Source organism: Triticum urartu, chromosome 4A (assembly GCF_056163025.1).
Source record: "Triticum urartu cultivar PI428250 chromosome 4A, HENAU_Tu73, whole genome shotgun sequence".
Taxonomy (NCBI): domain Eukaryota; kingdom Viridiplantae; phylum Streptophyta; class Magnoliopsida; order Poales; family Poaceae; genus Triticum; species Triticum urartu.
The window spans coordinates 274,080,787-274,104,441 of NC_141876.1; positions in this window are offsets into that span (position 1 = coordinate 274,080,787).

The following is a 23,655-nucleotide window of genomic DNA, read 5'->3' on the forward strand; positions in this document are numbered from 1 at the left end:
CGTTGTAGTTTCCATTATTCAGATACACGGAAAATACTCTTCATTCCGAAGTGGTCTTAGTTGTCCAATATCTTGTACTTCTTGGAGTGGTCTCGTCAGTCGAATCTTCATGAGGTCAAAAGGGAAAAGTGGGTATGGTCTCACTAAAGGGAATTTTTGAATAAGATCAGAAGAGAAGAGAGGTAAAAGGTCTTTTTGAAAAGTAAAGTTTTAGAGAAAGATCTTTCCTATGGGATTGCCAGTTTCTAGGGTCACGTCCTACAGTCAACATGTGCTCTGATACCATCTTGTAGCGACCCGACCCGAATGGATCAAGTCTTTGTGCTTAAGTGTCATCCCTGGATCGGTATGCTGACACACACAGTACTCGAGGATTTATAACAGAGGTAAATCACATGTATAAGTAACGTAAAATACTATTACCTCAATCCAAATAGCGGAAGTAACAAGGTTGTGGATTCCCATCAACACCAACGGCAAAGTTGAGTGTAGAAATCGTAACCCTAACGTATCACTTACTCGTCGTAAGATTCCTGCAACATTAGACGTTGCAGCCACAAAGGGTCAGTACAGAATGTACTGGCAAATTCACACCAGAGAGAAATGATGAACAATGGCTATCACTACATGCATATTTGGCTGGTGGAAAAGCTCTATGGTTATAGTTTTGCGTAAAGCCAATTTTTCCCTACTACAAAGGAATAAATTTTATTTAACTATCATGGTGGTTGTTGAACATTGAGAATGGTTGACAGCATTCTCAATCCCAATTAAGTAACATCATTATACCCAACAAAATTATTTAAAGTCACATGATGAGATTCAGATGATAATCCAGGTACTAGATACTCAAGTTGTCCATAACCGGGGACACGGCTAATCATGATTAGTTTATACACTCTGCAGAGGTTTGCGCACTTTTCCCCACAAGACCCGATCTCCTCCGTTGGATTTCTCGCACTACATGGTGCTTGAGAAACGGATGACCGAGACATAGTCTTTCAGAAGCGTTTGCACCTTACGATGGGTAGACCGTACCACCTACTACCCCTACATCTGCTAGTCTACCACTGTAAGAGTTCACACGACTTAATCAACTATGCTAGAGCCCATAATAGCTTGTGGCTGCACACAGAAGTTTCTAGCATGAAAAATCTCATGATCCCTTTGAGCCTGGGTGGCGGTCCATAAAAAAAACAGGCAATCCTGGTCTACCCAGGTGCCTAGACAGGCAATCCTAGAATAACCAGGTGCCTCAATCCACCCAGATGTGTGTTTAAGTTGCCACCTTAAGTAAACCATTAATTAACAATCTCACATCTGTCATGAAATACTCTCAAATCCAATCCACGTCTACGAGCATAGCATGGCAATGAAAGCATAACGTAATAGTAACTCCCAAGGTTTGAATGCAGGGCAATAGGTTCCTACCTCATCAACTACTTCCGAATACCCACATGTTATCAATCCTACTCATGCAATGTTTGAGGGTTGTAACTAATGCATAAAAACTGGGTATGAAAAGGGATATGATCAAAGTGTGAACTTGCCTGCAATGTTGATGAAGATGATTCACACTCAAAAATCTTGATAGATCTACTCGTCACACTCCGGTCAATCTATCGTAAGCAAGCAATAGTAACCATACATAAGCAATCACTCAAAAGATCAGAAAGATCGAAGAAGTCGATTCGGAAAACATCAAAACCAAGCAAATAGCTCTTGCAACATAAAACAATTTCTAACAGTACCAAAATTATATGAATTTGGCCTTATCAGAAAGTTTAGGTCAAGAGCTTCGATTTGCAAAAAGAATCAACTCAAACGGAGCTACGAAACTCAAGTTATGATCAAACGAAGTTTGAATTCAAATCTGATCTAATTCAAATTTTAAACTCTTCAAAAACATGTTTGAGTTGGATTAATGGATAGAGGAGATCATAACGAAGAAGTGGGCGTTGGTTTCGTTGGATTTGGACAAACGAGTAAAAAGTTATTTGAAAAATTAGGGCCAAGCTGTTTTACGGAAGAAAAAAAAAATACAGGCTAGGGTCTAATGTATAAATACGTAGACTAATTGATAATCTAATTACTTTATCGTATTAGTCTAAAAAATAATAAACTACGAAAGTATAAGAAGAAAAAAAACAAAGAAAGATACCTTTATAAGGGAGACAAAAGATGACTTTGGAGAGAAGAGAAAATTTCTAGAAGTCGCGCCCGAGAGGAGAAATATATTTTTCTTAAATGAATCTAGTCAAACCAAAATATTGATTTAACCCGAATCGGATGATTTTTGGAGGCTCTATGGGTCTATATTTATTGGTGGAAAAGAGGTTTAGAGGTCAAAGGCTAGGCAATGTGGGACTAAACGTAGATGAAAAATATACGAAACAGACAAGAAAAGAGACGGATGGGCCTAAAGGCCTTCGGCCGGCCGCGCGCACGCTGCGGTGCAGTTTTTTTTTGTAAAATTCGGCCTAAGATAAAAAAAGAAAAAAAAACTGAAAAGGCTGGCTGGGCCTGGCCCATATAGGATGCGCCCGCTGGTACTATGATGCGCACGTGGGCGACAGTTAGTTTCAGGCGCGCGCGCGGTTTTTTTTAAACAGAATGCGATAAACTAAAAAACGAAAATAAAAATAAAACTTTATATAGGCATATTATATATCAAAATTTTCAGAAAAAGATTTTCTACGACTTGAACATTTTTCTAGCATTAAATAAAACACACACAAATTCTAGTAATTCAAAGAGTGCTACTAGTCTAATAAAATCCAACAAAAATCATTTTAAAAAATATCAAAATGATTTCAAATTTATTTCTCTCCAATTTTCTGTTGTAGGGAATCATGTTACTCTAATTTCCATATATTTTATTTTTGGAGAAAAATTATTTGAATAAAACTCAAATAACTCCAAATTGAAAATAACTTCAAAAGAACTTTGAATTTAATTCTTTGAAACTCCCAACTCATATTTCATATAATTTGAAGAAGTCATTTTATCTTCTCTCATGAAAATCATTGAGTTGCATGAAGTTTATGAATTGAAATATTTCCAAATGAAAATCAATTATTTTCAAATACCCTTTCATTTAATTTAAATGGAAGAAGTCATATCATCTTCACTCAATAGTTTTGTAGATCGGAAAGCAAATATGAAAGTTTGGGAAAGTCCTTTTATTCCCTCTCATTTAACTTTCAAAAAGTTTTGAATTCACTCACTTTCAGACAAATCAATCAAACAATCAATCAAATCTATCTATTTATTATAACATTCCAAACTTTAGAATTTTGGGATGTTACAGAGTCGGGCTTAGCCCAAGTTGCCTGCGTGCATCTATAAATAAAGGTCATATGGCCATGTAAAAGGGAGGTTTTTTAGTTTTGAAGGAAATACTCAGAAAACACATCTGATGGATGCGCCACATTTGTGCTCTTGCGTCCCTCGTTAGGGTTTGATATTGCATCGTGTTTCGGCGGCGTTGATCGTCAAGACACAAGCGCCGTTTTGGTTCTAGCAATTCTGCAAGGGTCAATCCACTCTGCATTCTTTTACCCTCTAGTTCTACTAGTTCACGGTCTCTGTCTGTCTAATTACTCCGTCGCCGTCGCCGCCGCTAATCACCATTAGCTTAATCCCTCCATCTATCCTAGTACTACTACACCATGTGTGTACTTCTGATTAATCCACTATATTTCATCTAGCTACTACATACGCCTGCAAGCATTTCCTATCATCTGTTGTTTTACGTTCCTTGCTACCAACCCCAATGCTACCTGTCTGTGCGTGCGGTGAAAGATCGGGCCACCCAAAAATTCATCTCAATGCTACTTGAGGCATATCAGCTCCCAAGCTAGATAAATAGCAGGATTAAATTTACCCTCAAATGACGGTAAAAAGATAACCTGACCATGTGCTTGTGTGTGTTGTCCCAACTCTCGTGATGGTGAAGATGTGTCCGTCGTCCAAGAACTTCTATCTCCGGAACCCGTCATGATTAGTAGACACAAGAAACAAAATTCGAGAATAATGTTCCTATGAGCTACTAGGATGTGGTTGTAAAGTGCTCACAGTAAAGCAAATATCAATATCTTACAAGTTCTTACCATGCGGCAGGTGGTGACAGGCAACCAGCGGTGTCAAATAACTCCAAAGATTGTGTAAATAATAGAGGCGAAGGTGTCCCGATCTTACGATGAGATGATAACTATCGATTTGGTGGAGACGACTTTGACGATCCGACTACAAACGTGCACGATGTTGCGCCTTAGCAATCGCTAAACCAATCTTCTGAGGTTACTGACGATGCCAGAAGCACGGTCAGCCTGACCACGAAGGTCTATTCCTGCAAGAAATCGAAGAACGAGCAAGAATATGATAAAGCAATCTGAATATTGCGAATATATATGAAGTATTGATAATGGTGGGAATCCATAAGCGGTCTCGGTCTGGTCGTTGGACACAAACGAAGTACACGAAGTTGCAATGGCTAACTTTTAACTAAACAAATCCCAAGGAAAATGCTACTAGATGGATGAGCAAGGGGTGGCGGCCAAGGAGGTGGAAGGACGTCCCAAGGCAGCCTAAACTAACCCTAGGTCGTACAAGACTCATGGGCCCAAGTGGAGGTGGTGCAACACCTTTGGACTTGTTGTTTGACTCGGATTCTGGTGCAGCGTGAGATTGTTTCGTCGATATCTCAATGATCCGAACGAATTTGAAGGTGATTTCAATTGGGTTGGAAAGAGCACGAAATCTACTTTCCAACAAAAAAGAATTACCCAATTTGGAGTCCATATGAAAAAGTTGTTGATGTTTTGAGTCAGGTATGTTTGTGCAGTCTGAATCTGAATCCAAAACGTGAGGGACTTGGACTCTATCTTCTCTTAGCCCAAAAGTGACGTGAGAGAACTTTTTGAACAGAACCTAAACTTCTCCTTTTCCCAAAAGGCTCAGACGGGCTTGGAAAAAGGATGAATAGATCTAACTTTTTTTTGTGGCTTTTCCTTGGACAATAGGTAAGAAAATAAACCTAATCTAGGAAAAACTGGAAATTCTCACCGAGCAACCTGAAAACTGATACCACTTGATAGAGGCGAGGGTATCCTGATCTTTCGATGAGATGATAACTATCGATTTGGTGGAGACGACTTTGACGATCCGACTACAAACATGCAATGACGTAGCGCCTTAGCAATCGCTAAACCAACTCCGAGAGGTTATTGACCACGCCGGAGCACAATCAACCTGACCACGAAGGTCTATTCCTGCACACAATCGAAGAACGAGCAAGAATATGATAAAGCAATCTAAATATTGTGAATATAGATGAAGTATTGATAAAGGTGGGGATCCGTAAGCGGTCTTGGTCTGGTCGTTGGACACAATCGAAGTACACGAAGTTGCAATGGCTAACTTTTAACTCAACAAATCCCAAGGAAAAAGCTACTAGATGGATCTACATATATAGGAGCAAGGGGTGGAGACCAAGGAGGTGGGAGGACGTCCCAAGGCAGCCTAAAACTAACCCTAGGTCGTACAAGGCTCATGGGCCCAAGTGGAGGTGGTGCAACACCTTTGGACTTGTTGCTTGACTCGGATTCTGCTGCAGTGTCAGATTGTTTCGTCAATATCTCAATGCTCCGGACGAATTTGAAGGTGATTCCAATTGGGTTGGATAGAGCACAAAATCTAATTTCCAACAAAAAAATCACCCAATTTGGAGTCCGTATGAAAAAGTTGTTGACTTTTTGAGTCAGGTATGTCTGTGCAATCCGAATCTGAATCCAGAACGTGAGAGACTTGGATTCTATCTTCTCTTGGCCCAAAAGAGACGTGAGAGGACTTTTTGAACAGAACCTAAACTTCTCCTTTTCCCTTATTGATAGAGGCTAAGGTGTCCCGATGTTTCGATGAGATGGTGGCTATCGTTTTCTGTGGGAGTCGACCTTGACGATCCGACTACGAACGTGCGAGACGTCGCGCCTTAGCAATCGCTAAACCAACTTCCGAGGGTTATTGACCACGCCGGAGCACGATCAACCTGACCACGAGGGTCTGTTTCCCGCGAGCAAACGAAGAACAAGCAAGAAACTGAGATTGCAATCGGGATATTGCGAATATAAGATGAAAGCTTTATTGATCAAGGTGGGGTTCTGTGACGTCTTGGTCTGGTCGTTGGACACAAACGAAGTACGCGAAGTTGCAGCTATGGCGAACTTTTAATCTAAACAAAACCCAAAGTCTAAACGACGCCCTAAGGGCTGTATATATGGAGGAAGAGAGGGGAATTTCGTGGCCCTTGAGGGTGGGGTCCGAAACCAACCCTAACTCTTGTTTCCCCACACATACGGACTCTAAAAATAGCCTATACTTAAGTATTTCGAAATTACATGGGCCTGGCCCATTAATAAGGTGACACAACACCTAGAATAGCCTATGGACGAATATTATGAAGTGGCATCTTGTATATTTCGTCCAAGGCTTCATGCACTCCTTATGGCGGCTTCAAAGTCCTGAAATCATCACTTGTAACTCCGTTCTTGATCCCCTTGCGCATGCCATCAACTCCATGCGTGTTCTTGCTCCAATGTTCATCCTTCTCCAAGCTAGGCCCTTCATTTGTAAGCAAAACAAATGTATCCAATTTAGGCAGCATCATATTCTCATAAAAATTAGAATCGTTACCAAGAAACGAAAGTACCTGGTAATTTAATTGGCGTGCGCGAGCTCTAGTAATTGGTCCAGTATATGTAACAGTAGGGGCTGTGGGTGTAACAATGGTATTGATGTCCTCATCATCCTCCCCTTCTTGAAATGAAGTCGTCCTCGACGGAAGCGCATCTTCCTCACCCAAATAAGGCTTCAAATCTGCAATGTTAAAAGTGGGACTAACCCCAAAATCTACAGGTAGCTCAAGTTTATATGCATTATCATTTATTTTCTCTAACACCTTAAAAGGACCAACAGCACGTGGCATTAGCTTTGATTTGCGCAGATTAGGAAATCTATCTTTACGCAAATGTAACCAAACAAGATCTCCAGGCGCAAACACAACATGTTTTCTACCCTTATCTCCAGCAAGTTTATATTTAGCATTCATACGCTCAATGTTTTCCTTAGTTAACTCATGCATTTTTAAAATCAATTCAGAACATTCTTTAGCATCAAAATTAACCTTCTTTGAAGATGGAAGAGGCAACAAATCAATAGGTGCACGAGGTAGGAAACCATACACAATTTCAAAAGGGCACATCTTAGTAGTAGAATGCAATGAACGATTATAAGCAAATTCAATATGAGGCAAGCATTCTTCCCACATTTTCTTGTTATTCTTCAAAACAGCCCTAAGCATAGTAGACAATGTTCTATCGACTACTTTAGTTTGTCCATCAGTTTGGGGGTGACAAGTAGTACTAAAAAGCAGCTTAGTCCCCAACTTAGCCCATAAACATCTCCAAAAGTGGCTAAGAAATTTAGTATCACGATCTGAAACAATAGTATTTGGCACACCATGTAAGCGAATAATTTCACGAAAGAACAAATCAGCAACATTAACAGCATCATCGCTTTTATGACATGGTATAAAGTGTGCCATTTTCGAGAACCTATCCACAACAACAAATATGCTATCCCTCCCCTTCTTTGTTCGAGGTAAACCTAAAACAAAGTCCATAGATATATCCTCCCAAGGAACACTAGGTACAGGCAAATGCATATATAAACCATGAGGATTGAGTCGTGACTTAGCTCTTTGACATGTAGTGCAGCGAGCAACAAAACGCTCAACATCCCGTCTCATCTTTAGCCAAAAGAAATGTGTAGCAAGTATATCCTTCGTCTTCTTGATGCCAAAGTGTCCCATTAATCCTCCTCCATGCACCTCCTGCAACAACAAAAGACGAACGGAGCTAGCTGGAATGCATAGCTTGTTAGCACGAAACACAAATCCATCGTTAAGAACGAACTTGTTCCAAGTTCTCCCTTCCTTACAATTCTGCAATACATCTTTAAATTCAGCATCATGAACATATTGATCTTTGATGGTCTCCAAACCAAATATTTTAAAGTGAATTTGTGAAAGCATAGTATAACGACGAGACAAGGCATCAGCAATAACATTTTCTTTACCCTTCTTGTGTTTAATGACATAAGGGAAAGTCTCAATGAATTCAACCCATTTAGCATGTCTACGGTTCAGTTTTGCTTGACTTTTAATGTGTTTCAAAGATTCATGATCAGAATGTATAACAAATTCCTTGGGCCATAAATAATGTTGCCATGTTTCTAAGGTCCGAACAAGAGCATATAATTCTTTATCATAAGTAGAATAGTTCAGACTAGGCCCACTCAATTTTTCAGAAAAGTATGCAACAGGTTTTCCATCTTGTAATAACACACCTCCTAAATCAATTCCACTAGCATCACATTCAAGCTCAAAAGTCTTATTGAAATTAGGAAGTTGGAGTAAAGGAGCATGTGTCAACTTATCTTTCAATACCGTGAAGGCTTCTTCCTGTGCGGTACCCCAAACAAAAGGCACATCCTTCTTTGTAAGCTCGTTGAGAGGTGCAGCAATGGTGCTGAGATCTCTCACAAAACGCCTATAGAAACCAGCAAGGCCAAGGAAACTCCTCACTTGTGTGACCGTTTTGGGCTGCGGCCAACTCTCAATAGCTTCAATCTTGGCTTTATCAACTTCAATTCCCTGTGGAGTAACAACATAGCCAAGAAAAGATACTCGGTCGGTGCAAAAGGTGCACTTTCCAAGGTTTCCAAACAAACGTGCATCACGTAGAGCAATAAAAACAGCACGTAAATGTTCCAAATGTTCCTCCAAAGATTTGCTATAAATCAATATGTCATCAAAGTAAACTACCACAAATCGTCCAATGAAAGCACGTAAAACTTCGTTCATTAACCTCATGAAAGTACTAGGTGCATTAGTTAACCCAAAAGGCATGACTAACCACTCATATAATCCAAACTTAGTTTTAAATGCTGTTTTCCATTCATCACCAAATTTCATACGAATTTGATGGTATCCACTACGCAAATCAACTTTGGAGAATATTGTAGAGCCACTCAATTCATCAAGCATATCATCTAGCCTAGGAATAGGATGACGATAACGAATAGTAATATTATTAATGCCTCTACAATCAACGCACATACGCGACGTACCATCCTTTTTCGGCACTAAAATGATAGGAACAGCACAAGGACTAAGGGATTCGCGTATATAACCTTTGTCGAGCAGTTCTTGTACTTGACGCATAATCTCCTTCGTCTCCTCTGGATTGGTACGGTATGGTGCACGGTTGGGTAGCGAAGCACCGGGAATTAAGTCAATTTGATGCTCAATCCCTCGAATAGGTGGTAATCCCGGTGGCACGTCTTGTGGAAAGACGTCAGCGAACTCCTGCAAAATGTTAGTGACAGCAGGGGGCAAAGAGGAAGGCACATCCTCGAATCAAAATAATGCCTCTTTGCACACAAAAGCATAGCAAACAGATTTGCTAAAATCTAGCTCATCAATATCAGATTTGGTGGCAAGTAAACATGCACTTTTCAATTTAATTTCAGAAACAACAGTAGATGGTTTATTATTAGGCTTCATTTGGTGCTCAAATTCTTTTGCCACAATCTGATTTTCACTCTTATTTGTCTCCTGTTTTGCTTTATTAGCTCTATTAATATCATCTTTCAAAATGGAATCAGGAGTCATAGGAAGCAAAGTAATATTTTTATCGTTATGAACAAGAGTATACTGATTGTTTCTACCATGGTGTACAGAATTTTTATCAAATTGCCATGGTCTACCAAGTAATAAGGAACATGCTTGCATAGGTACCACATCACAATCAACATAATCAGCATATGTAGAGATACTAAAATGCACACGAACAGTACGTGTTACCTTAACCTTGCCGCTGTTGTTGAACCATTGGATGCAGTAAGGATGTGGATGTGGTGTTGTGGTGAGAGATAGCTTCTCCTCCATCTATGATCACGCGAACAGAACGTTCCTTCACAACTCCCTTTGTATGGAACAAATTATGCCTCTGATTTTGCTCAGCTTGTGTAACCTGCACACTAAACACGTTGAGCAACTAAACATTCATACCTGTCAGCATCTTCAGGAGCCATGTATTGCGTCTCATGATCAGAATCGTCTCCACCGTGTTCTTCACGTGTAATAAGAGCCAAAGTCTCCTCATCATAGTCACTAGCGGACTCATACCCACCATCCTCAATAACAATCATCACACGCTTAGATGGGCATTCTCTCGCATAATGACCTCCACCCTTGCAACGTCGACAAATAATATCATGTGTTTGCCCTGTTGATGCCATGGATGAAGAAGAGCTCTTTGCAGGCCCAGAAGGTGTGTTCTTGGCAGATAGTGGTGATTGTGCCTACTTTATTATATCACGGTTGGAGGTGGCAGCCGACGGAGGCGCCGGTGTAGCAGAACGTGTGGAAGTAGATGATGCACGTGGTGTCCATGTTGAAGGTCGACCTGCAGAAAAGTTAGTCCGCGCCAATGCCTGTCGATCCTGCACTTCACGTTCAGCTTTACAAGCAAGATGGAATAAACGAGTGATATTAGTATACTCCTTATACTCTAGAATCGTCTGAGTCTCTCTATTTAATCCACCCATAAAACGTGCAAGCATAGCTTCATTCTCCTCAACAATACCACATCTAATCATGCCAGTTTGTAATTCCTGATAATATTCTTCTACAGAATTTTTTCCCTGTCTTAAGCGCTGCAATTTTTGAAGTAATTCACGTTGATAATATGGTGGAACCCAACGAGTACGCATAGCAGTTTTCAAAGCAGCCCAAGTAGCCGGAATAGGATATAATCTACAATGCTCAGACCACCAAACACATGCAAAACTAGTGAATGCACAAACAGCAGCAGGAACACGTCTCTCCTCGGGATATTGTAAACATGTAAATCGTTGTTCAGTTTCTAACTCCCAAGTAAGATATATATCAGGAACATATCTACCCTCAAATGGTGGAATATTCAATTTTAGTTTAGGGAGATGGTCATGATCTCGTACCTGAGGGTGAGCCCTACCATTGCCATTATTTGCATGTGGACGACCTGGTGGTTGCTGTGCTGGTGGTGGCACGTAGTTCTGATTTTGAACAACCTCATCCTCATAATCTCCCACATAATCATCCTCCTCCACATCAGCAGTAGGAGCCACAGAAGTATCAACAGCAGCACCAGCAGTTTGGCCCAACTGAAGAGGGACACGGCTCGCTCGGCGGAGGGCTGTTTACCGACGTGGAGGTAGTCGATGTTGTTGCTGTTGTTGCAGAGGTGCGGCAGGAGCAGCCGGTGGTGGTGGTGGAAAACGTGAAAGCAATTCAGCAAACTTGTTATCGAGCTTTGTTTCAAACGTCTTCTCCATGCCATCTATCTTCTCCATGGCCTCTTCAAATCTGTTTATCACATCTTGCACCTGTCCACTCATCATTTGCTGAAACGTATCATGAAGCTCCTTGTTCGTCAAGTTCTCCCAGTCAGTCTCGTCGGCTTGTGATCCTGGCATGGTTAGCAGCAATAGAAACACACAAGAATATGATCCTACAGACTACTAACAAGTGGTGGTGGTGGCGGGTGTCACAAATCCGTCAAGCAAATCTCAAATTCTTACCAGTTCTTACCCAGCAGCAGGCGGTGATCGGCAACCGTTGTAGTCAAAACTCTCAAAAGCTTGGATAGAGCGATTGCCAGGGAGAGTCAAACGCACGACGTAGATGTATGTGGAGCTGGGAAGGCTTATAGTATGGTAGCAAAAAGGGTCAGCAATAATCAATTCAGAGATGCAAAGTTGAATAAACGCTCAACGACGGTACTGTGCTGGTCCTAGGCTAGACCGTGCTAGAGACGCGAGCCTAGAACACTAACAAAATCACGGCGCTGCACGTAAATAAGGGAAAAGCACACTCTGGAACTCTTTTTTTTCGCTCTTTTTTTTGCGAAAAATCACTATAATGGCGAGTGTCTCAAAACTCTTCCCTCGTCAAACTGATAGGATGGGCACGAAATTTTTTTTTCACTTTTTTTTTGGAAATCAGGGCAGCGACGACAAAAAAGTGCGACAAAAAATCACTATGATGGCACGTGGCTCAAAAGACTTAGAAAAGCCTAAAAATAGGATAGGGAAAGAAAATTTTGCCCGTGAAAATTTTGGCCTAAAAACTGCCCGGGGGTCTCGAGACTCTTTTTTTTTCGAGACCTACGCAGGCAAGGAAACACGAATCAGAATTTAGATTGATCTCAAGAACAAACCTAATATGAGAAGAACTCGGATTGGTGGTGGATATATGGTTGTGGTATATGGCAGCGGTGGTGGTATATGGTAGCGGTGGTGGTATATGGATACAGATTGGTGGTGGTATATGGATACGGATTGGTGGTGGTATATGGATATGGATTCAGAGCGGTGGCGGATAAGCAAAAGTGGTAGATGGGCGATGATGATGGTGCGGCGGCAGCGTGACAACTTATGACCAGAACTAGAAACTCTAAAAGACTAGACTCTAAGACCAGCAACTTGACACGAAGATGCAACCGCAAATTCAACAAAGCAAAAACCCTAAAAAGATTATGCAAAGGCTCAGATTGGTTCGGATATGATGAACTAACCCTAATTTTTTTCTGGCTTTTTCGTGGACTGTAGGTATGAAGAACAGACTCGATCTAATCTACGAAAAACTGTAAAATCTCACCGAGCAACCTGGAAATCTGATACCACTTGATAGAGGCTAAGGTGTCCCGATGTTTCGATGAGATGGTGGCTATCGTTTTCTGTGGGAGTCGACCTTGACGATCCGACTACGAACGTGCGAGACGTCGCGCCTTAGCAATCGCTAAACCAACTTCCGAGGGTTATTGACCACGCCGGAGCACGATCAACCTGACCACGAGGGTCTGTTTCCTGCGAGCAAACGAAGAACAAGCAAGAAACTGAGATAGCAATCGGGATATTGCGAATATAAGATGAAAGCTTTATTGATCAAGGTGGGGTTCTGTGACGTCTTGGTCTGGTCGTTGGACACAAACGAAGTACGCGAAGTTGCAGCTATGGCGAACTTTTAATCTAAACAAAACCCAAAGTCTAAACGACGCCCTAAGGGCTGTATATATGGAGAAAGAGGGGGGAATTTCGTGGCCCTTGAGGGTGGGGTCCGAAACCAACCCTAACTCTTGTTTCCCCACACATACGGACTCTAAAAATAGCCTATACTTAAGTATTTCGAAATTACATGGGCCTGGCCCATTAATAAGGTGACGCAGCACCTAGAATAGCCTATGGACGAATATTATGAAGTGGCATCTTGTATATTTCGTCCAAGGCTTCATGCACTCCTTATGGCGGCTTCAAAGTCCTGAAATCATCACTTGTAACTCCGTTCTTGATCCCCTTGTGCATGCCATCAACTCCATGCGTGTTCTTGCTCCAATGTTCATCCTTCTCCAAGCTAGGCCCTTCATTTGTAAGCAAAATAAATGTATCCAATTTAGGCAGCATCATAATCTCATGAACATTAGAATCATTACCAAGAAACGAAAGTACCTGGTAATTTAATTGGCGTGCGCGAGCTCTAGTAATTGGTCCAGTATATGTAACAGTAGGGGCTGTGGGTGTAACAATGGTATTGATGTCCTCATCACTTATCTTCATATGTGGATTGTACAAATGTCCCATACACCTACAATTAGACAAAACACAAAAGTGTGTGAAGTATTTTTGTTCTGGATAACATAAATAGATTATTGAATAGTTTGCACTAGAAATCACCTGACAAATATGCATGTATGCAATATTTTTGGTCGTATCCAAGGTAGTCATGTCCTCATCATCCTCCTTTTTGAAAACAAAGCCGTTCTCGGCGTTGCTTAATCTGAAATGTGGCTAACAAAAGAGACAAGGTGTACATGTTGTATATGTATATGTCATCCATTTTTACTTCCCTTGATTTTTGCACATATGACACATGTATACATGAGTAACTTTCATAGTTCATAAAATCTAAAGCCAAAAAATTATCACAAGAAGTAGAAGGCATGCAAATATTGCAACTCAGTTTGCACATATAAGTGAAGCTCTTATTCATTTCAAATGAATGACAATGTTCATCATTAAACCATCCCAACATTGGTGAATAAACCTTGCATCAAATTTACATGCTACAACATGCTTAAATAAGCAAACATGCAATAAGTCATTGGACATAGAATCATCACCAAGATTAGAGGTCATATCAAAATGATTAAACATTGGTTCTTTTGCATCAACAATTAATTCAATGGGTGCACTAAAAATTGTTGGTATTTTAGTTGTTTGATCACATGGCAAAGTCAAATTATCAACATAGTCCTCTAAAATAGGTGGTATGATCAAAGTAGTGGGTAGCTCATCAGATGGTGCATTCAAATTGACAAGGCATTCATCATTCTCATGTAGAGATGGAAGATCAGTACCTTTGTCATTACCTCTTATGATCAACTCAGATGATGTAGCGACTCTCGGGGGCGATGTGCCACATGGTGGAGGTGATGTAGTCCTCACAACAACGGATGTGGTTGTCATAGTATGCCTAGTAGTTGAAGGAAGAATCATATCAACTCTTGCAATGTGCACCATGCGCTTGTTCTCCTCGTGGGCAACACGTCGTTTTATTTCCTGTTCAGCTTTGCAAGCAAGACGAAACAAATGGTCCATAGGATAACACTCTTCATGAATTAATATCTCTTGAATATCACGGTTTAATCCTCCCCAAAATCTATCCATAAAATCATCTTCACTTTCTTCTAAAGAGGAATGCAACAAGGTAGTTTGTAAATCATCATAATATTTTGTTACAGCGTCACTACCTTGTTTTAAATGTTGCAACTTCTTAATCATGTCGCGAGTATAATAAGCGAGAACGGAAGTATGTCGCATGGCAAGTTTCAAATCATCCCAAGTAGTAGGTATATAATTAGGGTGTAACCGACAATATTCACTCCACCAAACCAAAGCATAACCAGTGAAAGAACCAACTGCAACCTTAACCTTTTTATGTTCATCAAAATGATGGGAAGCAAATATTTTTTTATGTTGAACTCCCATTCAATATATAAAGCAGGTCTAAAACGACCATTAAATGGTGGTATAGATACATTAACCTGGTCATGTGCATTTGGATGTTTGTGCACCTCTTGTGACGGTTGTGGTATTTTCAAAGGTGGTAGCACGTCTCCCACGATCGACAAAGCCCATGAATTGACTCTGGATCCTCTCATGATTAGTAGAAACAAGAAATAGAATCCAAAAAAATGTTCCTATGAACTACTTGGAAGTGGTGGTAAAACGCTCACAGTATAGCAAATCTCAATATCTTACAAGTTCTTACCATGCAGCAGGTGGTGATCGGCAACCAGCGGTGTCAAATAACTCTGAAGATTGAGTAAAGCGATTGCCAGGGGAATGTACGTATATACGGTGTAGAAATATGTGGAGCTGGGTTGGCTATATATGATAGCAAAAGATTAGCAATAATCAATTCAAAGATGCAATGTTGAATAAACGCTCAACGACGATACTGTGCTGGTCCTAGGCTAGACTGAACTAGGGACGTGAGTCTAGAGCACTAATGAGGTCACGCCATAGCACAAAGCAGCAAGATATAAGTGAAGATCACAATAGCAGTAAAGACAATGATGTGAAACAACAACCAAGAAGGATATATCAACAACTTTCTCTCCAACTTCCCTCTAGAAAAGTTTGTGGCAATTTTTTGATAATTTTTTTCAAGAATGGTACTGACTCAAGCTTTCAAACACAAAAGTAATCACTCAATTCCGAGTTGATATGAGGAGTCAAAAAATTCTAAAACTGGCGTGAAAACTGGAATAAGCTGTGTTCGTGAACTTCGAAGGGCAAAAAAATACCTATTTAGAAGCCGATTTTGAGGTGCCAAATATTGAACTAACTTCTGCAACTATTTAGATGCAGCTCGTCGCTAGCTTTCTTTTGAGTACTCGTGGAGCCAAAACGGACTAAGTATGAGGAAGTTATGCCTGTTTTACTGAACAGTGCACAAAACAGATTCCAATCCAAATTCAACTACGAGATTGAGTCTAAATAGATCCGATTTTGTTTTTTTTCTTCTCTCTTTTTTTCCTCACATTTTTTCTTTTTCTTTCTTTTTTTCTCTGACTTTTTTTCTCTCTCGTGTTTTTCTCTTTTTTTCTCTCGTTTTTTTCTCTCTTTTTTTCTCCCTCTTTCCAAAACAAACTAGATAAGATGCAGATTAGATCAAGCGAAGATGTGAACGATCTCAACTATTATTGTGACAATGAACGGTGGGTAGCATGTGGTGGAAATTGATGGATGGGTGCTGGACAGCGGAAGGGATAACGATGCAGCGGCGGCGTGACTAATGTGAACAGAACTCGAAACTCTAAACGAACTAGACACTAAGACCAGCAATCCGACACGATGATGCAACCGATAATTCAACTATGCAAGCAATGAAAAGAAAATTGCAAAGGCTCAGACTGGCTCTAATACCACTTGATAGAGGCGAAGGTGTCCCGATCTTTCGATGAGATGATAACTATCGATTTGGTGGAGACGACTTTGACGATCCGACTACAAACGTGCATGACATTGCGCCTTAGCAATCGCTGAACCAATCTCCTGAGGTTACTGACGATGCTAGAAGCATGGTTAGCCTGACCACGAAGGTCTATTCCTGCAAGCAATTGAAGAACGAGCAAGAATATGATAAAGCAATCTGAATATTGCGAATATATATGAAGTATTGATAATGGTGGGAATCCGTAAGCGGTCTTGGTCTGGTCGTTGAACACAAACGAAGTACACGAAGTTGCAATGGCTAACTTTTAACTAAACAAATCCCAAGGAAAAAGCAACTAGATGGATCTACTTATATAGGAGCAAGGGGTGGTGGCCAAGGAGGTGGAAGGACGTCCCAAGGCAGTCTAAAACTAACCCTAGGTCGTACAAGGCTCATGGGCCCAAGTGGAGGTGGTGCAACACCTTTGGACTTATTGTTTGACTCGGACTCTGCTGCGGTGTTAGATTGTTTCGTCGATATCTCAATACTCCGGACGAATTTGAAGGTGATTCCAATTGGGTTGGAAAGAGCACGAAATCTACTTTCCAACAAAAAAAGAATCACCCAATTTGGATTCCGTATGAAAAAGTTGTTGACGTTTTGAGTCAGGTATGTCTGTGCAGTCCGAATCTGAATCGAGAACGTGAGAGACTTGGACTCTATCTTCTCTTGGCCCAAAAGTGACGTGAGAGAACTTTTTGAACAGAACCTAAACTTCTCCTTTTCCCTTATCTTCATATGTGGATTGTACAAATGTCCCATACACCTACAATTAGACAAAACACAAAAGTGTGTGAAGTATTTTTGTTCTGGATAACATAAATAGATTATTGAATAGTTTGCACTAGAAATCACCTGACAAATATGCATGTATGCAATATTTTTGGTCGTATCCAAGGTAGTCATGTCCTCATCAGTCAAGCGGTTCCAAGGGGAACGTACGTATACATGGTGTAGAAATATGTGGAGCTGGGTTGGCTATATATGGTAGCAAAAAATTAGCAATAATCAATCAAGAGATGCAATGTTGAATAAACGCTCAACGACAGTACTGTGATGGTCCTAGGCTAGACCGAACTAGAGACGCAAGCCTAGAACACTAATGAGGTCATGTCATAGCACAACTAGCATCAATGAAGGATACTAAGTAGCTCTGGACAGCAAGATATAAGTGAAGATCAAAACGGTAGTAAAGATAATGATGTGAAACAACAGCCAAGCAGGATATATCAACAACTTTATCTCCAACTTTCCTCTGGAAAAGTTTGTGCCAATTTTTTGATAATTTTTTTCAAACATGGTATTGGCTCAAGCTTTCAAACTGATGAGGACATCAATACCATTGTTACACCCACAGCCCCTGCTGCTATACATACTGGACCAATTACTAGAGCTCGCGCATGCCAATTGAATTATCAGGTACTTTCGTTTCTTGGTAACGATTCTAATTTTTATGAGAATATGATGCTGCCTAAATTGGATACATTTGTTTTGCTTACAAATGAAGGGCCTAGCTTGGACAAGAAAGATGAACTTTGGAACAAGTTCAAGCATGGAGATGATGGCATGCGCAAGGGGATCTAGAACTGAGTTACAAGTGATGATTTCAGGACTTTGAAGCCACCATAAGGAGTGCATGAAGCCTTGGACGAAATACACAAGATGCCACTTCATAAATTTCGTCCAAAGGCTATTTTAGGTGCCGCGTCACCTTATTATTGGGTCAGGCCCATGTATTTTCGAAATACTTAAGTATAGGCTGTTTTTATAGTCTGTATGTGTGGGGAAACAAGAGTTAGGGTTGGTTTCGGACCCCTCTTCCAAGGGCCACGAAATTCCCCCCTCTTCCTCCATATATACAACCCTTAGGGCGTCGTTTAGACTTTGGGTTTTGTTTAGGTTAAAGTTCACCATAGCTTAACTTCGCGTACTTCGTTTGTGTTCAACGACCAGACAAAGGTGTCACAGAACCCCACCTTGATCAATAAAGCTTTCATCTTATATTCGCAATATCCAGATTGCAATCTCAGTTTCTTGCTTGTTCTTCGTTTGCCTGCAAGAAAAAGACCTTTGTGGTCAGGTTGATCGTGCTCCGGCGTGGTCAATAACCTCTCGGAGTTGGTTTAGCGATTGCTAAGGCGCGACGTCCTCACACGTTCGTAGTCGGATCGTCAAAGTCGACTTCCTCCAAAACGATAGCCACCATCTCATTGAAAGATGGGACACCTTTGGCTCTATCAAGTGGTATCAGATTTCCAGGTTGCTCGGTGAGATTTTACAGTTTTTCGTAGTTTAGACCGAGTCTTTTCTTCATACCTCTAGTCCACGAAAAAGCCAACAAAAATTAGGGTTAGTTCATCCTGTCCGAACCAATCTAAGCCTTTGCATAATCTTTTCTGTATTTGCTTTGTTGAATTTGCGGTTGCATCGTCGTGTCAAGTTGCTGGTCTTAGCGTCTAGTCCTTTAGAGTTTCGAGTTCTGTTCACAGGTTGTCACGTCGCCGCTGCCATATATCACCACCGCATCATCATCATCACTGTTGCCATATACCACCACCACACCAACTTCATCGTCGCTGCCATATTCACCACCAATTCGAGTCCATATACGCCACCACATATCCGCCGCCATCACGCCAATCCGAGTCCACCTGCAACATATATCCGCCACCAGTCCGGTCTCCACCAGATTCATCGCCGCCACCAGTCCGAGATTCCACCAGATTCATCCCTGCCACCAGTCCTAGTCCGACTCCAGTCATTGTTGCTTTTGTTTTCAATTTCCAGATCACGCGATACTCCGAGTCGTGACAGAGTAGGACTCCCCAACTTTCGTGCACCCGCAGAAGAAAAATAGTTCCAAACTAAAAAAAAAAACTAAGTCTGGAAAATTCTGGCTAGGCAGTTTTTAGACCATTTGTAGACTTTTTCGAAAAAAATTTGTTGCGGAAGCAAAAAAAGGAAAAAAGCACAAAAAAGTGAAAAAAAGAAAAAAATTCAGAGCGTGCTCCTCCCTTGTTTACATGCAGCGCCGTGATTTTGTTAGTGTTCTTGGCTCGCGTCTCTAGCACGGTCTAGCCTAGGACTAGCACAGTACCGTCGTTGAGCGTTTTTTCAACTTTGCATCTCTGAATTGCTTATTGGTGACCTCTTTTGCTACCATATTATAAGCCTTCCTAGCTCCACATACATCTACGTCGTGCGTTTGACTCTCCCTGTCCAAGCTTTGAGAATTTTGACTACGATGGTTGCCGATCACTGCCCACTGCTGGGTAAGAACTAGTAAGAATTTGAGATTTGCTTGACGGATTTGTGACACCACCACCACCTCTTGTTAGTAGTCTATAGGATCATATTCTTGTGTGTTTCTATTGTTGCTAACCATGGCAGGATCACAAGCCGACGAGACTGACTGGGAGAACATGACGAATAAGGAGTTGCATGATGAATTTCAGCAAATGATGAGTGGACAGGTGCAAGATGTGCTAAACAGATTTGAAGAGGCCATGGAGAAGATAGATGGCATGGAGAAGACGTTCGAAACAAAGCTCGATAACATGTTTAATGAATTGCTTGCGCGTCTTCCACCACCACCACCGGCTGCACCTAATGCACCTTTACAACAACAACAACAACAACAACAACAATAACAACAACAACGACTACCTCCACATTACGAATCAGCCCTCTGCCGAGCGAGCCATCTCCCTCTTGCACCTGGCCAAACTGTTGGTGCTGCTGTTGATACTTCTGTGGCTCCTGCTGCTGATGCGGAGGAGGATGATTTTGCGGGAGATTACGAGGATGAGGTTGATCAAAATCAGAACTACGTGCCACCACCAGCACCGCAACCACCAGGTCGTCCACATGCAAATAATGGCAATGGTAGGCTCACTCTCAGGTACGTGATCATGACCATATCCCTAAACTAAAATTGAATATTCCACCATTTGAGGGTAGATATGTTCCTGATATATATCTTACTTGGGAGTTAGAAACTGAACAACGATTTACGTGTTTACAATATCCCGAGGAGCGACGTGTTCCTGCTGCTGTTTGTGCTTTCACTAGTTTTGCATGTGTTTGGTGGTCTGAGCATTGTAGATTATATCCTATTCCAGCTACTTGGGCTGCTTTGAAAATATGCTATGCGTACTCGTCGGGTTCCACCATATTATCAACGTGAATTACTTCAAAAATTGCAGCGTTTAAGACAAGGAAATTTTTTTTGTAGAAGAATATTATCAGGAATTACAAACTGGCATGATTAGATGTGGTATTGTTGAGGAGAATGAAGCTATGCTTGCACATTTTATGGGTGAATTAAATAAAGAGATTCAGACCATTCTAGAGTATAAGGAGTATACTAATATCACTCGTTTATTCCATCTTGCTTGTAAAGCTGAACATGAAGTGCAGGATCGACACGCATTGGCGCGAACTAACTTTTCTGCAGGTCGATCTTCATCATGGACACCACGTGCATCCTCTACTTTCATTGCACCAGCACCTCCATCAGGTGCCACCTCCAGCCGTGATACAAGAAAGCAGACACAACCACCACTATCTGCCAAGAGTACACCTGCCGGGCCTGCGCAGAGCTCTTCTTCTTCCATGGCATCAACAGGGCACACAAGTGATATTATTTGTCGTCATTGTAAGGGAAGAGGACATTTTGCGAGAGAATGCCAATCTCAGCGTGTGATGATTGCTACTGAGGATGGTGGGTATGAGTCTGCTAGTGACTATGATAAGGAGACTTTGGCTCTTATTACACATGAAGAACACGGTGGAGATGATTCTGATCATGAGACGCAATACATGGCTGCTGAAGATGGTCACATGTATGAATGTTTAGTTGCTCAACGTGTTTTGAGTGTGCAGGTTACACAAGCTGAGCAAAATCAGAGGCATAATTTGTTCCATACAAAGGGAGTTGTGAAGGAACGTTCTGTTCGCGTCATCATAGATGGAGGGAGCTGCAATAACTTGGCTAGCATGGAGATGGTGGAGAAGCTATCTCTCACCACAAGACCACATCCACATCCTTACTACATCCAATGGTTCAACAACAGCGGCAAGGTTAAGGTAACACGTACTGTTCGTGTGCATTTTAGTATCTCTACATACGCTGATTATGTTGATTTTGATGTGGTACCTATGCAAGCATGTTCCTTATTACTTGGTAGACCATGGCAATTTGATAAAAATTCTGTACACCATGGTAGAAACAATCAGTATACTCTTGTTCATAAGGATAAAAATATTACTTTGCTTCCTATGACTCCTGAATCCATTTTGAAAGATGATATTAATAGAGCTAATAAAGCAAAACAGGAGAAAAATAAGAGTGAAAATTAGATTGTGGCAAAAGAATTTGAGCAACAAATGAAACCTAATAATAAACCATCTAATGTTGCTTCTGAAATTAAATTGAAAAGTGCATGTTTACTTGCCACAAAATCTGATATTGATGAGCTAGATTTCAACGAATCTGTTTGCTATGCTTTTGTGTGCAAAGAGGCATTATTTTCATTCGAGGACGTACCTTCCTCTTTGCCTCCTGCTGTCATTAACATTTTGCAGGAGTTTGCTGACGTCTTTCCAGAAGACGTGCCACCGGGATTACCACCTATTCGAGGGATTGAGCATCAAATTGACTTAATTCCCGGTGCATCATTACCCAACCGTGCACCATACCGTACCAATCCAGAGGAGACAAAGGAGATTACGCGTCAAGTACAAGAACTGCTCGACAAAGGTTATATATGCCCTTAGTCCTTGTGATGTTCCTATCATTTTAGTGCCAAAAAAGGATGGTACGTCACGTATGTGCGTTGATTGTAGAGGCATTAACAATATTACTATTCACTATCGTCATCCTATTCCTAGGCTAGATGATATGCTTGATGAATTGAGTGGCTCTACAATATTCTCCAAAGTTGATTTGCGTAGTGGATACCATGAAATTCGTATGAAATTGGGAGATGAATGGAAAACAACATCTAAAACTAAGTTTGGATTATATGAGTGGTTAGTCATGCCTTTTGGGTTAACTAATGCACCTAGTACTTTCATGAGGTTAATGAACGAAGTTTTACGTGCTTTCATTGGATGATTTGTGGTAGTTTACTTTGATGACATATTAATTTATAGCAAATCTTTGGAGGAACATTTGGAACATTTACGTGCTGTTTTTGTTGCTCTACGTGATGCATGTTTGATTGGTAACCTTGGAAAGTGCACCTTTTGCACCAACCGAGTATCTTTTCTTGGCTATGTTGTTACTCCACAGGGAATTGAAGTTGATAAAGCCAAGATTGAAGCTATTGAGAGTTGGCCGCAGCCCAAAACAGTCACACAAGTGAGGATTTTCCTTGGCCTCGCTGGTTTCTATAGGCGTTTTGTGAGAGATTTCAGCACCATTGCTGCACCTCTCAACGAGCTTACCAAGAAGGATGTGCCTTTTTTTTGGGGTACTGCACAGGAAGAAGCCTTCACGGTATTGAAAGATAAGTTGACACATGCTCCTTTACTCCAACTTCCTGATTTTAATAAGACTTTTGAGCTTGAATGTGATGCTAGTGGAATTGGATTAGGAGGTATGTTATTACAAGATGGCAAACCTGTTGCATACTTTTCTGAAAAAATGAGTGGGCCTAGTCTGAACTATTCTACTTATGATAAAGAATTACATGCTCTTGTTCGGACCTTAGAAACATGGCAACATTATTTATGGCCCAAGGAATTTGTTATACATTCTGATCATGAATCTTTGAAACACATTAAAAGTCAAGCAAAACTAAACCGTAGACATGCTAAATGGGTTGAATTCATTGAGACTTTCCCTTATGTCATTAAACACAAGAAGGGTAAAGAAAATGTTATTGCTGATGCATTGTCTCGTCGTTATACTATGCTTTCACAACTTGACTTTAAAATATTTGGTTTGGAGACCATCAAAGATCAATATGTGCATGATGCTGAATTTA